The sequence below is a fragment of the Eleutherodactylus coqui genome, chromosome 2 (assembly GCF_035609145.1).
Source record: "Eleutherodactylus coqui strain aEleCoq1 chromosome 2, aEleCoq1.hap1, whole genome shotgun sequence".
Lineage (NCBI taxonomy): Eukaryota > Metazoa > Chordata > Amphibia > Anura > Eleutherodactylidae > Eleutherodactylus > Eleutherodactylus coqui.
In genome coordinates, this window is record NC_089838.1 from 168557857 (window position 1) to 168573788 (window position 15932).

Consider the following 15932-nt stretch of genomic DNA (forward strand, 5'->3'; position numbering starts at 1 on the left):
GCCGCGCTGAGCCGGTGCTGCGGCGTGGAATTGACAGCTGCTGCATGTCAATTCTTTTTTTTTCCATTGCGGCCTCACCCCTCTCTATGGGGAAAGAAAGCAACTCCAAAATCTGCAGCAAACTGTCGCAGGTTTTTAAGCAGCACTTATCCCGTGGGAATCTCGTGGTTTTTCAGTGCCGCCAAGCCGCAGGATTTCTGTGGGATCTCTGTCCCGTGGGAATCCCACCTTACACTGCCAGTTGATTGCATGGGTCCGCCACTTAGGATCCTTGCTGAACCCCATGCCCTCTGTCAGAGTGGACAGCATTGGAAACGGATGGAGCTGTCAACATTGCAGTGGCCCACTTTGGTACTACAGGCACAGCTCTCATTAAATTTGATGGGAGCTGTTCCTACAGAGGCAAACTGGGCTGCTATAATATGAACAGCGCTATCTGCCTCCAGCACTATCTACACTGACAGCAAGCCCGGAGATCAGCTGAGCAATAAGGATCCCTAGTGGTGGACTCCAATTGATCAACTATTAATGACTTAACCTCAGGATAGGTCATCAATAGTAAAAGTCCCAGACAACTTTTTTTTAATTTAGAGCTGGCAAACCCCTATAATCTGTTGTGCATACTTCCTAATTTACTTTAAACAGAAAAGTCACATAAATTGCTTTGTTGTGATTGAATGTTTGTATGAATGTTAATTTGGCCCACCATTGGCCCATGTATAAGGGTTTGATTAGTACACTTATTTTACCTTTCAAGTGCTAGAAGCATTTGAGAAGAATAAGGCCAGATATAGATCTTGCATACAATGTAATACATATTCTGCTTTTATATAATTCACAGCATATGAAATGTATCTCAGATCGTTTGTACTTGCTGTGATATATGGCTACGTCTAGAATAGGATGATATATACCGTAAATATATACCAGTACATAGATTTAGAACTCGTTTGTTTTGTTTGCATCCCATTGTCAGTATTGTGCCAAAGTCATTTTGCATACAGCTGTGCATATTGTAAACACTATGTAAAGAATATTGTTAGACGTAGTTGAAAGATTAATTAAACAGATCCATTTTCTATTCCGGCACTATGTGCTTGCATCTCCACATGATATACTGTGTTGCAAATAGGAATAATTTATAATACGCTTAGCTTTCAGTAAAAAAAAGAACAGCAGGACATCAGATTCTTATAATGAGCCATAAATATATGAACATTTCAACAAAACCATGAAAGTCTGCTGTTTTATCTGCTCAATGAGGCGGGAATCAGGCATTCTTGATAATGTGCAAGCATTGTGCTGCTTATAGACCTAAGAGGACATGTGAGCTGTGACAACTACATTGCTCATTTTTCAATACAAATACACTGTAAGTAAAGATTAGTTACACCACAATGAGGGATGGAACAATCTCTCAATGTTGATTATCTTCTGCCAGTTGTTAGTGACAGCATGCAATAAAGGCCCAAATCAAAGCTTGAGAGTTAGAAGCTGTAGCACTATGTGGCATGTAACATGTTACCCAGCACAGCTGCATTTACTTTGCTGGAAAGGAAAAGTACAAACATTAATCTAATGCCAATGACTCAAATATGAAAACTCTAATTTCATGCAGTGTACATCCTACTTATGTTACTATTATTCATGACTTCATCTTTTCTACTAGTGATGAGCAAAATTTTCAAAAGTTTGGTTCAGCCGGTTCATCGCATTTCGGCAAAAAGTTCACTTTGGTCCAAATTAGTTTGAACCAAACTTTAACTTCATCAATACTCATTAAGGCTGGATTCACACGAACATAATATATCGGCTCGGTTTTCACGCCGAGCCGATATACGTCGTCCTCATATGCGGGGGGGGGGGGGAGGATGGAAGAGCCAGGAGCAGGAACTAAGCTCCCGCCCCCTCTCTGCCTCCTCTCCACCCCTCTGCACTATTTGCAATGAAAGGAGGCGGGACGGGGCGGGGCTAAGTTCCACAAATTAGCCCCCCGCGTCCCGCCTCTCCTCATTGCAAATCACCGGTTGATCTGAGATTGTCTAGGCCTGGTAGTAGTAGCAGCAGTGCTGGTGGTAGTAGTAGCTGCATTAGCAGCAGCAGAGTTTAAAATAATGGACAGGGCCGAAGATCTGTGGTTGTGTAGGCCTGGTAGCATTGGTTGGCTGCAGGTGTAGTGGCAGATCAAAGGTCATGGTGGAGTAGCTAGTCGGCAAGTCAACGTAAGCAATGACAGACCTAATCTGTGGCATCAGACACAGGGCATTTAAAATCCTCACCGATCAATGCCTGATTAATTTTCAGAAACATGAGTTTTTCCAAGCTTTTGGTAGACAATCTTGTTTGCTTAGGTGTGATGACACCACCTGCCGTACTCAATATCCTCTCTGATGCTACACTGGAGGATAGACAACGTAGCATACCCATGCCAAACTGGTTCAGTTTTTGCCAATGTTCCAATCTGCTGACCCAGAAATTTGTGGGGACTGGGCTCAGGGTATCTGCTAAAGAATTACTGATACAAAATTTGTATTTTGTTTAATCTATGAAATTTCTCTTATTATGTTAGGTGTCTGCCTTGTCATGTGATCCTTCCTTTATCTCCTTTCTGCCATGCAGCAGATGCCATCTTAGTGGGTGCTGCTGAAACAAAGTACTTGAGGTTCCCACCGACCCAAAATTATAGCAGAGTTTGATTATTTTGGTATACTCAACACAACTTTCTACTTTATCATCTTTCTTGAGCACATTGTGGAGATTACAATGCTTTTTTTGACTTGACTGATCTCCTGTAGTTTATCAGCAAAGTTAAATTTTCCATGTAAAGAGAGGCTAACACCAGACATGCATCTTTAGAGCAGCTCTGTCCTCAGACTATGTAAGACCAACATAGTATGCAGACAAATCCAGAGACTGATTGTGGATGTGCATTTGTGGAACAGACTATCCTTCCATTAATGGCAATGTTACAGATATGTAGCATGGTGATAGGCTGCCTCTGCTGCAAGTAGTGTAAAGCCAGTACCATTAAAGCCAATGAGCGGATTGCAATATTTACGTTGGCCAATACAGGCAGTAACTATAGTGAATAGAAATCAATATAGCCATTATATTATATGGACCTTACAGAGCATTCTTAATAGAAATGTGCTGAAAAGTTCCAGAAGAAGGTTCTGAACAACTATTTAAGGGGGCTGAGCAGAGCAGTGGTGGTTGCTGCTGATGAAGAGTTCAGCGGAAACAGTTCTGCTTTGCTGATTGAGCTGTTGCTGAGAACCGCTGCTGCTAAGATCCTCTAGTTCAACAAGCTACTGGATAACGCAACTTCAGGAGCCATTTGCCCACAACCGATGGGGACTCCTGGTGGCTATCCAGGAGGGTAGTAACCAGGTTGAGACCTCCGCTGCTATGAAGCTTGTGCGGAGGACTCACTCAAGCTATACATCAACTGAGACACAGCTTCCAGACACATAAAAGACTGATCTCCAACTAGCTAGTGAGCGCACACTAATAGGGACAATTACTTGATGGAATGTACAGCTCACAAGGCCCTGATTATTCTGGTCTAAGACAAGTTAGGGAGTATCTCCTTCAAAAGCCTGTGGCTAACATATGGATTGAACTGTGTTATTCATGATCACCAAGTTATGGACATACTCATCAGTTTAAAAGTTTTTTTGGTGACATATTTGATTTCTTGTTGATCTTTTCATGTGTGGTGTTTGTTTGTGAATACAACAATATTCAGTATTAATGTGAAGTTATTGCTGAGTCTAGAGTTAAAGGGGTTGTCCTGCGCCGAAACGGGGTTTTTTTTTTTTTCAACCCCCCCCCCCCCCCCCGTTCGCCGCGAGACAACCCCGATGCAGGGGTTAAAAAAGAACACCGGAGAGCGCTTACCTGAATCCCCGCGCTCCGGTGACTTCTTACTTACCTGATGAAGATGGCCGCGGGGATCTTCTCACTCGGTGGACCGCAGGGCTTCTGTGCGGTCCATTGCCGATTCCAGCCTCCTGATTGGCTGGAATCGGCACGTGACGGGGCGGAGCTACACGGAGCCGGCATCCAGCACGAGCAGCCCCATTGAAAAAAGAAGAAGACCGGGACTGCGCAAGCGCGGCTAATTTGGCCATTAGACGCCGAAAATTAGTCGGCTCCATGGAAACGAGGACGCTAGCAACGGAGCAGGTAAGTGAAAAACTTCTTATAACTTCTGTATGGCTCATAATTAATGCACAATGTACATTACAAAGTGCATTAATATGGCCATACAGAAGTGTATAGACCCACTTGCTGCCGCGGGACAACCCCTTTAAGACCCTTTCACACACAATGATTATCGCTAAAACGGCCGCACAACTGAACGAGCCACCACATTTTTGCATAGAATTACACATACAGATAATGGCTTTTAATCATCCCATTTCCTCATTAGCTAAAGTAATGAGTTGTTTGCTAATGTGCGCGTGTGTTTATGCGAGGGATTATCTGGCTGGCAGGATTCCATTATCTTCTCCTGGTATGAGTAAACAATGTACTTATTATATATGCAAGGCAAACATAATGAGTACATTCAAGTCTGCAAGCTGCTCAAAAGACTGAAACAATTTCATTCAAATGGAATGTCTTTTGAGCGTTCAAATGATAGTTTTTATGCCGGCTACAAACCAGCGGTAAACGACAAGTGAACAAATAGTGCACATGCACTTTTAGTTGCATATCTAACAGAGACAGACTACTGACTATTACCTCTTATATTATGTTAGGTTATTTATAGTATTCCTTGCTTATACTACACTTCTTTTTGTTATGCTAATTTAGGAAACTCTGCACTTACCTAAAATGCCTATATCCCAGTGTGTTGGGTCACCGCGGCAGAGTGTTGCTACCTTTTGAATTAAAATACAATAAATGTGTTTGAAACATAATCTATGGGCAGATATAATGTTCAAAATGTTACAGTTTTCTCTTGCAAACCGTGCCAGAAAACTGTCTTACATGCTTTGTGCTACATTTACTATGTGTTTTTAGACACTTTTGACCACTTTTGGCACTATTTTTGTCGTAAACTAAGCCCAGTAATGAGTGGTATAAACTTAAGCTAGACAATCTTAAAATTCGACAGATTTATCATTCAGCATGAGTTGCTATGATGAATGAGGTACATTTTAACAGCTTAGGAGCAGCTCTGTTTGTTCTGCAGGATAAGAACATTACAGTTTTGGAGGAACAGAGCTCAGTCAAATTCAAACAGCTGCAGCTCCGGTTCTATCAGTGCTGCCGACATGCTTTTGGTGTCCTTTTAAAGCCAAGGTTCTTGTTTGTAGCTTGAATTCAAGCTTGTTTGTAGCATGGATAGAACCGAAGATACAGCTATTTGAAGTAATGTCAGGAATACTGAATTTACAGCCATCACTTTTCAGTGTGTACAAAGCAGAGAGGAAGGGGCAGGGAAACGAATTAACGCATTACCAAGCACTGTAATTTTTTAAAAACTTTTTACTTGTAATATAACAACCAAACTAAAAAAAATTCTGTGAAAAATATATATATATATATTTAAAAATAGCACTATATTTCATGGAAGAAAAAAAAAACAGCAAAAATTTTTTGGGTAGCTGACAAAAAAATATGGTCGTAAAACCACCACATGGGTAAAATCACTAAAAATATATACTCACTTACATCCTGCCCTGCATCCTGTACAGTCTAACCTGTGGAAAGAAAATAATTAAAAAAATAAAGTAAACTTACCTAAACCCATTGTATTTCTTCCCTCTGTTGTTTAGCTGTTGCGTAAGGGGGTCATCTCCCAGCGTCTCCTGTGCGCTGACGCTGCCCTGGCCACGTCTAACCTATGACGTCCTCGGAGACTCAACGGCGAGTGTGCATGCGCGCCAGGATGGGGGACGCATGCACACTCGCTGTCGACTCTCCGAGGACTTCAGAGGTTAAATGCAGCCAGGCCAATCAGTGGCCAACACGTCACTTGTGACGCGTCGACTACTGACCCGGGCGGCAGTACTTGCCGTCTGGCAGTGGTCAGAGCAGTGGCAGAAACTGGCACTTTGCTAGCTTCTGCCCTGCAATAGAAAGGCTGCCGGAGGGACATCAGGAGGGCAGCAGGTTCGTGGTAAACGGCCCAGTAAGGCACAGGTGAGTATAATTTTTTTATTTTATTGCTGACAGAACCCCTTTAAGGAATTAAATGGTGAATGCAATAAAAAAAATCCCAAAAGTCTTGCTTTTCATCTGCAACTATGCCATACTTCCCAGCACTAGGTACAAGTCAGAGTGAGCGTGCCCTTAATAGATATTTTTGACCAATGCGGCTCCATTTGAACTTGCAGCCACCTCTTTTATATAAAGTAATTTTATTCTTATCCTTTGTTTTCTCACATGGCTGAATAAAAATAAGGATTTTACTGAGAAGTACAGTATTTTGTCCAAAAGAACATGAAAGTAAGTTTGGCTGACAGTGTGCAAAGCCTTAGGATACAGTTAAGCATCTGTCAGATGAAGCTTTAACCGTAGTTCACAGAGGCTACAGTGTGTTCCAAAATAGCAACTTCCAGTTTGAGCTTTATGGGGTGGCAAAATCAATCAAAAATGAAACATGGTGGTCAAACCCGTCTCAGCTTATAATGCAGTTGTTATATTTATTCCACATAAAGTTTTTTTCGACCCAATACTGTTCCTAATCCTTCATCATTTTCTCGCCTGCTCTGTTTATATATTAATAATTAGATTCTTAAGTTGTTAGATGTTGACATTTGCTTTAGGCTCGAAATTCATGTTAAAAGAAAGAAGTATTTGGAATATGGATATAGAGCCACAGGAGATTTTGCAAGATGGATTTAAAAACATTTAGATAGTCACAGTTTCTTAAATTCTTTAATTTCTCTAGTGACAAACTGGGAAGATGTAATATTATCACAGCATGTAATATAAATTCCTGAGTTTGCTAGAAGAGACAAATTTATGGTACATTGTTTCTCACAAATATTCAAGGCTGTGTAATGTTAAATTCTTTAGAGGAAAGAAGAATTTTGAAAGAAGCTGAGCAAAATCATTGAGTGCTGTCTAGTTCCTGCGAGGCGGTGCAGGTTTTTAGAGAGAGCTTGTTGTTTAGCATTCAGCAGAAAGTCCCTTGTGCAGCCGCAAGACTGCCTGCCACCTGATTTCTAGTCATATATAGCAGCTGAGCGGGAGCTGCTTGTGAATTCATAATGCACAATATTATGACACTTTGGGGGCTATTTATCAAGTTACAGAAAAGGCGTCTAGCAGCTAAACGCGCACATTTAGGTGGAAATTTAGCTTACGTTTGACTTTTAATATAGTGGTTTCAAGCAGAATGTCTCTGGTTTATGCAGATTTGAGATTCCCCTGAACATAGAATGTGGCCATATCACATTCGGCACATATATCATTTTAATTCACAACATGTTTATATGCTCCTCTAGTATTAAGACCACAAGGGCACATCTTAGAAATAAGGAAGTAAATACCGGTGCAGCCATTGCATTACCAATAGTAAGGTCTTAAGTTATCTTAACGTGTTCATTAGCCAAACAATCTATTCTGGCCTTGATGCTACACACTTAAGAATATTTTCGATTTTTACATAATATATTGTAACTATCTCTCTAGCTATATTTCTGCTTTGTGACATTATATGGTGCTGTATGGACAGCGCATTAATGATGGCATGATAATCAGCTTCAACCTTCCAGAGGAGAAAGAAGGTCCAAGATGCAGAGAGATGCCCTTATTTTGCATGGCTTGATTTCTGGCACTAAGTACCTGCCAAGAAGACTGTCATCATTCTTTCCCTTCTGGTAGCAGTGTATTACTTTGGGTCATAAACATTATCTATTGCTACATAATAGATTTTCTATTCCTTCAAGAAAACAGAAAGTACCTTCCAGATTCTTGGCCACACATACTTCATAAAATATGCAAGAATTGCAGCATTTATCAAGGAATATATATTCATCATTTTAATTGATCTTCTTGTCTTTCAGAGAGGTCCCATGTATCTTTACTAGAGATGAGCGAACGTACTCGTCCGAGCTTGATATTCGTGCGAATATTAGGGTGTTCGGGATGCTCGTTACTCGTAACGAGTACCACGCGGTGTTCCGGTTACTTTCAGTTTCCTCTCTGAGACGTTAGCGCGCTTTTCTGGCCAATTGAAAGACAGGGAAGGCATTACAACTTCCCCCTGTGACGTTCAAGCCCTATACCACCCCCCTGCTGTGAGTGGCTGGGGCGATCAGATGTCACCCGAGTATAAAAGTCGACCCCTCCCGCGGCTCGCCACACATGCCTTGTGAGTTAGCTGAGGGAAAGTGCTGTTCTATTGGAGTTGCTGTAGGGAGAGTGTTTGTAGTGAGTGTAGGCTTCAAGAACCCCAACAGTCCTTCTTAGGGCCACATCTACGTGTGTGCAGGCTGCTGTTAGCAGTGGAGAAATTTTTTTTTCTTCTCAAAATCGGCAGTGCAGAGCATTGCACCCGGCATTAGGGACAGAAGTGGTGCTTAGGCAGGGAGAGTGTTAGGAGTGAGTGTAGCCTTCAAGAACCTCAACGGTCCTTTCTAGGGCCACATTTAACTGTGTGGAGTACTGTGCAGGCTGCTATTAGCTGTGTTGCTTTTTTTTTTTTCTCTCAAAATCGGCGGTGCAGAGCATTGCACCCTGCATTGATACTACAGGCACAGAATTGTGTAGGCAGGGCCACAACACAGTTATTAGTCATTGAATAGGCACAGTGGGCCTTTCCTTTTAAACAAAAGGGAAAAAATTATATTTGCCCTGCCTCTGTCAGTCCTAAGGGCTCTGGGTACGTGTGTGCTGCGTGGAGAACGTAAAAAAATCAGACGCAACCAGCTACGGTTGAGTGCAGCCTTGCGCCAATTTCTTTCCTGCCTGGGAAATACCTGCTCTGCCACAGTTAATAACTCTGCAACAGTAAAGTTCTGTGACACTTTTGCAGGGCCGCAACACAGTTATATTAGTCATTGAATAGGCACAGTGGGCCTTTCCTTTTAAACAAAAGGGAAAAAAGTATATTTGCCCTGCCTCTGTCAGTCCTAAGGGCTCTGGGTACATGTGTGCTGCGTGGAGAACGTAAAAAAATCAGACGCAACCAGCTACGGTTGAGTGCAGCCTTGCGCCAATTTCTTTCCTGCCTGGGAAATACCTGCTCTGCCACAGTTAATAACTCTGCAACAGTAAAGTTCTGTGACACTTTTGCAGGGCCGCAACACAGTTATTAAACTTAGTAGTATTCATTGAATACACGCAGTGTGGCTTGTCCTTTGAAAAACAAGGGAAAAAATTGTATTTTGGCTGCAGGCTTGCGCCACTTTCTTTCCTGCCTGGGAAATCAAATCACTGGTAATACACCATGCTGAGGGGTAGGGGTAGGCCTATAGGACGTGGACGCGGGCGAGGACGCGGAGGCCCAAGTCAGGGTGTGGGCACAGGCCGAGCCAGTGTGGTGGCCAGGGGTAGAGGCAGGGCCAGACCGAATAATCCACCAACTGTTTCCCAAAGCGCCCCCTCGCGCCATGCCACCCTGCACAGGTCAAGGTGCTCTACGGTGTGGCAGTTTTTCACAGAGACGCCTGACGACCGACGAACAGTGGTGTGCAACCTTTGTCGCGCCAAGATCAGCTGGGGAGGCACCACCAACAGCATGCGCAGGCATATGATGGCCAAGCACCCCACAAGGTGGGACGATGCCCGTTCACCGCCTCCGGTTTGCACCACTGCCTCTCCCCCTGTGCCCCAACCTGCCACAGAGATCCAACCCCCCTCTGAGGACACAGGCACTACCGTCTCCTGGCCTGCACCCACACCCTCACCTCCGCTGTCCTCGGCCCCATCCAGCAATGTCTCTCAGCGTAGCGTCCAGACGTCGCTAGCGCCACAGTTTGAGCGCAAGCGCAAGTACGACGCCACGCACCCGCACGCTCAAGCGTTAAACGTGCACATTGCAAAATTGATCAGCCTAGAGATGCTGCCGTATAGGCTTGTGGAAACGGAGGCTTTCAAAAGCATGATGGCGGCGGCGGCCCCGCGCTACTCAGTTCCCAGTCGCCACTACTTTTCCCGATGTGCCGTCCCAGGCCTGCACGACCACGTCTCCCGCAACATTGTACGCGCCCTCACCAACGCGGTTACTGCCAAGGTCCACTTAACAACAGACACGTGGACAAGCACAGGCGGGCAGGGCCACTATATCTCCCTGACGGCACATTGGGTGAATTTAGTGGAGGCTGGGACAGAGTCAGAGCCTGGGACCGCTCACGTCCTACCCACCCCCAGAATTGCGGGCCACAGCTCGGTGGTGGTATCTGCGGCGGTGTATGCTTCCTCCACTAAAGCACCTTCCTCCTCCTCCTCCTCCAACGCAACCTCTGTCTCGCAATCAAGATGTGTCGGCAGCACGTCGCCAGCAGTCGGTGTAACGCGGCGTGGCAGCACAGCGGTGGGCAAGCGTCAGCAGGCCGTGCTGAAACTACTCAGCTTAGGAGAGAAGAGGCACACGGCCCACGAACTGCTGCAGGGTCTGACAGAGCAGACCGACTGCTGGCTTGCGCCGCTGAGCCTCCAACCGGGCATGGTCGTGTGTGACAACGGCCGTAAGCTGGTGGCGGCTCTGCAGCTCGGCAGCCTCACGCACGTGCCATGCCTGGCCCATGTGTTTAATTTGGTGGTTCAGCGCTTTCTGAAAAGCTACCCCCACTTGTCATACCTGCTCGGAAAGGTGCGCCAGCTCTGCGCACATTTCCGCAAATCCCACACGCATGCTGCCACCCTGCGGACACTGCAACATCGGTTTAATCTGCCAGTGCACCGACTGCTGTGCGACGTGCCCACACAGTGGAACTCTACGCTCCACATATTGGCCAGACTCTATGAGCAGCGTACAGCTATAGTGGAATACCAACTCCAACTTGCGCGGCGCAGTGTGAGTCAGCCTCCTCAATTATTTACAGAAGAGTGGCCCTGGTTGGCAGACATCTGCCAGGTCCTTGGAAAATTTGAGGAGTCTACCCAGGTGGTGAGCGGCGATGCTGCAATCATTAGCGTCACCATTCCTCTGCTATGCATCTTGAGAAGTTCCCTGCAAAGCATAAAGGCAGACGCTTTGCGCTTGGAAACAGAGCCGGGGGAAGACAGTATGTCGCTGGATAGTCAGAGCACCCTCCTGTCTATATCTCAGCGCGTTCAGGAGGAGGAGGAGGAGCATGAGGAGGATGAGGAGGAGGGGGAAGAGACAGCTTGGCCCACTGCTGACGGTACCCATGCTGCTTGCCTGTCATCATTTCAGCGTGTATGGCCTGAGGAGGAGGAGGAGGAGGAGGAGGAGGATCCTGAAAGTGATCTTCCTAGTGAGGACAGCCATGTGTTGCGTACAGGTACCCTGGCACACATGGCTGACTTCATGTTAGGATGCCTTTCTCGTGACCCTCGCGTTACACGCATTCTGGCCACTACGGATTACTGGGTGTACACACTGCTCGACCCACGGTATAAGGAGAGCCTTTGCACTCTCATTCCCGAAGAGGAAAGGGGTTCGAGAATGATGCTATACCACAGGGCGCTGGTGGACAAACTGATGGTAAAATTCCCATCCGACAGCGCTAGTGGCAGAAGGCGCAGTTCCGAGGGCCAGGTAGCAGGGGAGGCGCAGAGATCAGGCAGCATGTACAGCGCAGGCAGGGGAACATTCTCCAAGGCCTTTGCCAGCTTTATGGCTCCCCAGCAAGACTGTGTCACCGCTCCCCAGTCACGGCTGAGTCGGCGGGAGCACTGTAAAAGGATGGTGAGGGAGTACGTAGCCGATCGCACGACCGTCCTCCGTGACGCCTCTGCCCCCTACAACTACTGGGTGTCGAAGCTGGACACGTGGCCTGAACTCGCGCTGTATGCCCTGGAGGTGCTTGCTTGTCCTGCGGCTAGCGTCTTGTCAGAGAGTGTGTTTAGTGTGGCTGGGGGAATCATCACGGATAAGCGTACCCACCTGTCAACCGACAGTGCCGACAGGCTTACACTCATCAAGATGAACAAAGCCTGGATTTCCCCAGACTTCTCTTCTGCACCAGCGGACAGCAGCGATACCTAAGCAATACATATTATGCACCCGCGGATGGAAGCATCGTTCTCTCTCACCATCCAAAACGGGGACATTTCTGCTTCATCAATCTGTGTATAATATTTCTCCTCCTCCTCCTCCTGCTCCTCCTCCTGAAACCTCACGTAATCACGCTGAACGGGCAATTTTTCTTAGGGCCACAAGGCTCACTCATATAATTTTTCTAAACAATTTTTATACATTTCAATGCTCTTAAAAGCGTTGAAACTTTAACTTGAACCAATTTTTCGTTAAACTGGGCTGCCTCCAGGCCTAGTTACCACTTAAGCCACATTAACCAAAGCGATTAATAGGTTTCACCTGCCCTCTTGGTTGGGCATGGGCAATTTTTCTGAGGTACATTAGTACTGTTGGTACACCAATTTTTGTGGGCCCTCGCCTACAGTGTAATCCAATTAATTTTTTGCCCACCTGCATTACAGCTGACGTTACATCAGCTGTGTTGGGCACTGCAATGGGATATATTTATGTACCGCCGGTGGGTTCCAGGGAGCCACCCATGCCGTGGGTCCACACAGAGTTGTAACTACATGTGTCCACTTCTAAAGAGCCCCAGTCTGACTGGGGCATGCAGTGTGGGCCGAAGCCCACTTGCATTAAACATGACATTACCTCAGCTGTGATGGGCAATGCAATGGGATATATTTATGTACCGCCGGTGGCTTCCTGGCACCCACCCATGCTGTGGGTCCACACGGAGTTGTAACTGCATGTGTCCACTTGTAAAGAACCCCAGTCTGACTGGGGCATGCAGTGTGGGCCGAAGCCCACCTGCATTAAGCACGACATTACTATCTCAGCTGTGTTGGGCAATGCAATGGGATATTTCTATGTACCGCCGGTGGCTTCCTGGCACCCACCCATGCTGTGGGTCCACAGGGAATTATAAATGCATCTGTTTCCACTTGTAAAGAACCCCAGTCTGACTGGGGCATGCAGTGTGGGCCGAAGCCCACCTGCATTAAGCACGACATTACTACCTCAGCTGTGTTGGGCAATGCAATGGGATATTTTTGTGTATCGCCGGTGGGTTCCAGGGAGCCACCCATGCTGTCGGTCGACAGGGACTTCACAATAGGGAGTTGTACCTGCCTGTGTCTATGAATTAGAAAGCCCGGTCTGACTGGGGCATGCAGAGACACCTTTGACAGAATGAATAGTGTGTGGCACATAGGTTCCCCATTGCTATGCCCACGTGTGCAGCTCCTGATGGCGGTGGCACAGGATTCTATTTCTCATTGCTTCTGTACAGCATTGTGGGCTATCGCCCCGCCCCTTTTAAAGAGGGTCGCTGCCTAGCCGTGCCAACCCTCTGCAGTGTGTGCCTGCTTTTCCTCTGACAGACGCACTTCTAAATAGACACGAGGGCGGTGTGGCATGAGGGCAGCTGAAGGCTGCGCAGGGACACTTTGGTGTGCGCTGTGGGGGGGAGGGGGGGCGGTTGGGCAGCATGTAACCCAGGAGAAGTGGCAGTGGAGTGTCATGCAGGCAGTGATTGTGCTTTGTTGGAGGTAGTGTGGTGCTTAGCAAAGGTATGCCATGCTAATGAGGGCTTTTCAGAAGTAAAAGTTGTTGGGAGGGGGGGGGGGCCCACTCTTGCCGCTATTGTGGCTTAATAGTGGGACCTGTGAACTTGAGATGCAGCCCAACATGTAGCTCCTCGCCTGCCCTATCCGTTGCTGTGTCGTTCCCATCACTTTCTTGAATTGCCCAGATTTTCACACAAGGAAACCTTAGCGAGCATCGGCGAAATACAAAAATGCTCGGGTCGCCCATTGACTTCAATGGGGTTCGTTACTCGAAACGAACCCTCGAGCATCGCGAAAAGTTCGTCCCGAGTAACGAGCACCCAAGCATTTTGGTGCTCACTCATCTCTAATCTTTACCAACAAGGATGTTGCATTAGAGACAGAACAGTAGTTCTCCATAATTTCAGATGTCATGCACGCTAGGATGTCATAAAATGCCCTGTCATCTTAAAAACTATTCAGAAGAATTAAACTAATGTGTAATTTGTATTTTAGCATGTTTAATTAAACTGTTTGCTACTAACTAATAACTGACTATACGCACTCTGAAGTAGTTATCCAGGCACACCCCTAAGTTAGTTCAAGAAGATATTTCTTAATAGGTATACACTAAACTATATTAAGATGCAATCTCTTTTTGCATGGTATATGATCTATTGATAGAACATTAAAGGGGTTTTGTCATTAAAAAAGAAATCTATACTCACCCATTCTTCCCCAGGCAAATTCCTTAAGGCATCTTCTTCTCACTGATCGTAACCAGTCCCTCAGGTCAGCTCACAACAAGCCTCTGCTTCTTGCTATGAAGCCAGCATTCCTCGCATCCCTCTTCCTGCAGGTCAGTGAAGGTCACGTCCCTGTGACATAGCATTCGCTGCCTAGGAAGAAATGCTGATCAACTGCAGAAACAGCACGCATGAGCAGTCTCTGCAATAGCTCAGCACTTCCTGCCAGACTGTGATTTAGTGACGTAGCGTACATTGCCGGGCAGGAAGTAAACTGTCTGTGAATGTACGTAACATCCCAGGAAGCAGAGGAATCAGCCAGCTGGAGGTGAGGTGATGCCCCCGGTACTGCAGGAGCCAGGAGAAAATCAGCAAGGAGAAGATCTGGTAAGTAAACTGACAGGCGAGGAATAGGTGATTATAGAAATTTTTTTTCAATTCAAAACGAGTTTTATTGATCACTTTAGAACATATATAAAAACATTAACAAAGGTTAAGGGAATTGGGTAGAGTGAGGGTAGCAAGAGCACTTGTAAACATTACTCAGAATTACAGTTTCAATGGTAGCGAGAAGATAGGGCAAAACAGGGAATCCTGCAGATCTAACATTACAGTCTATTGATTAGTTTGACAGTCTCGCAGAGAATAGACCTTTACCATCAGGAGTCACTAGACTGCAAGTAGGCTTAGTCAACTTAACTTCTAATAATCTGAGTGGAAAAAACAGTCAGTGCTAAGGTGGGCCACAGCCATCCTGGGCGTCCGCTTATATACAGGTTCCAATCAGCCAGGACTTTCTCCTCTCCTCCAACAAATTTCCCAGAGAATTTTTTTTTTAAATGACAGAACCCCTTTAAGATCTAAGTTGTAGCATGCAAGTGGCTCAGTTGAGGCACACTGAGTTCCTTGGTACGCTGTATGGTGATTCTAGGGTAGAAAACTCTCTGTTATGTGGAACCTAATGGATTATGACACCCTTTTTTTATTGGATTTGGCTCAGAGCTATAATATGGAGCGATAATAGAGTCAAGTGCATAAGCCTTTAACTGCCTTTAGAATGAGACTCTTTCTAAAAACTGAAAGCATGCATTAAAATAGTATAAAGCACGGATTAGATCTTCATTGATTTCCATTGATGATTTGAAACAGTCTTACCAGCCATATTTATATATAACACTAGCTGATATACCCGGCCTGGCCCGAGTTAATTTGATACAGGTGTTTACATGTTGTTTGCATGGAAAATTTTATGAAGTCAAGGTTACTTTGACTTCAGCGGTATAATATTTTACAACCAATCACAGCGCAGCTTTCATGTTACCTCAGCGGTATAATATGTAACAACCAATCACAGCACAGCTTTCATATTCCCTCAGCGTTATAATATATAACAACCAATCACAGCGCTGCTTTCATGTTACCTCAGCGGTATAATATATAACAACCAATCACTACACAGTTTTCATGTTACCATAGCATTGTAATATATAATAACAAATCACAGCACAG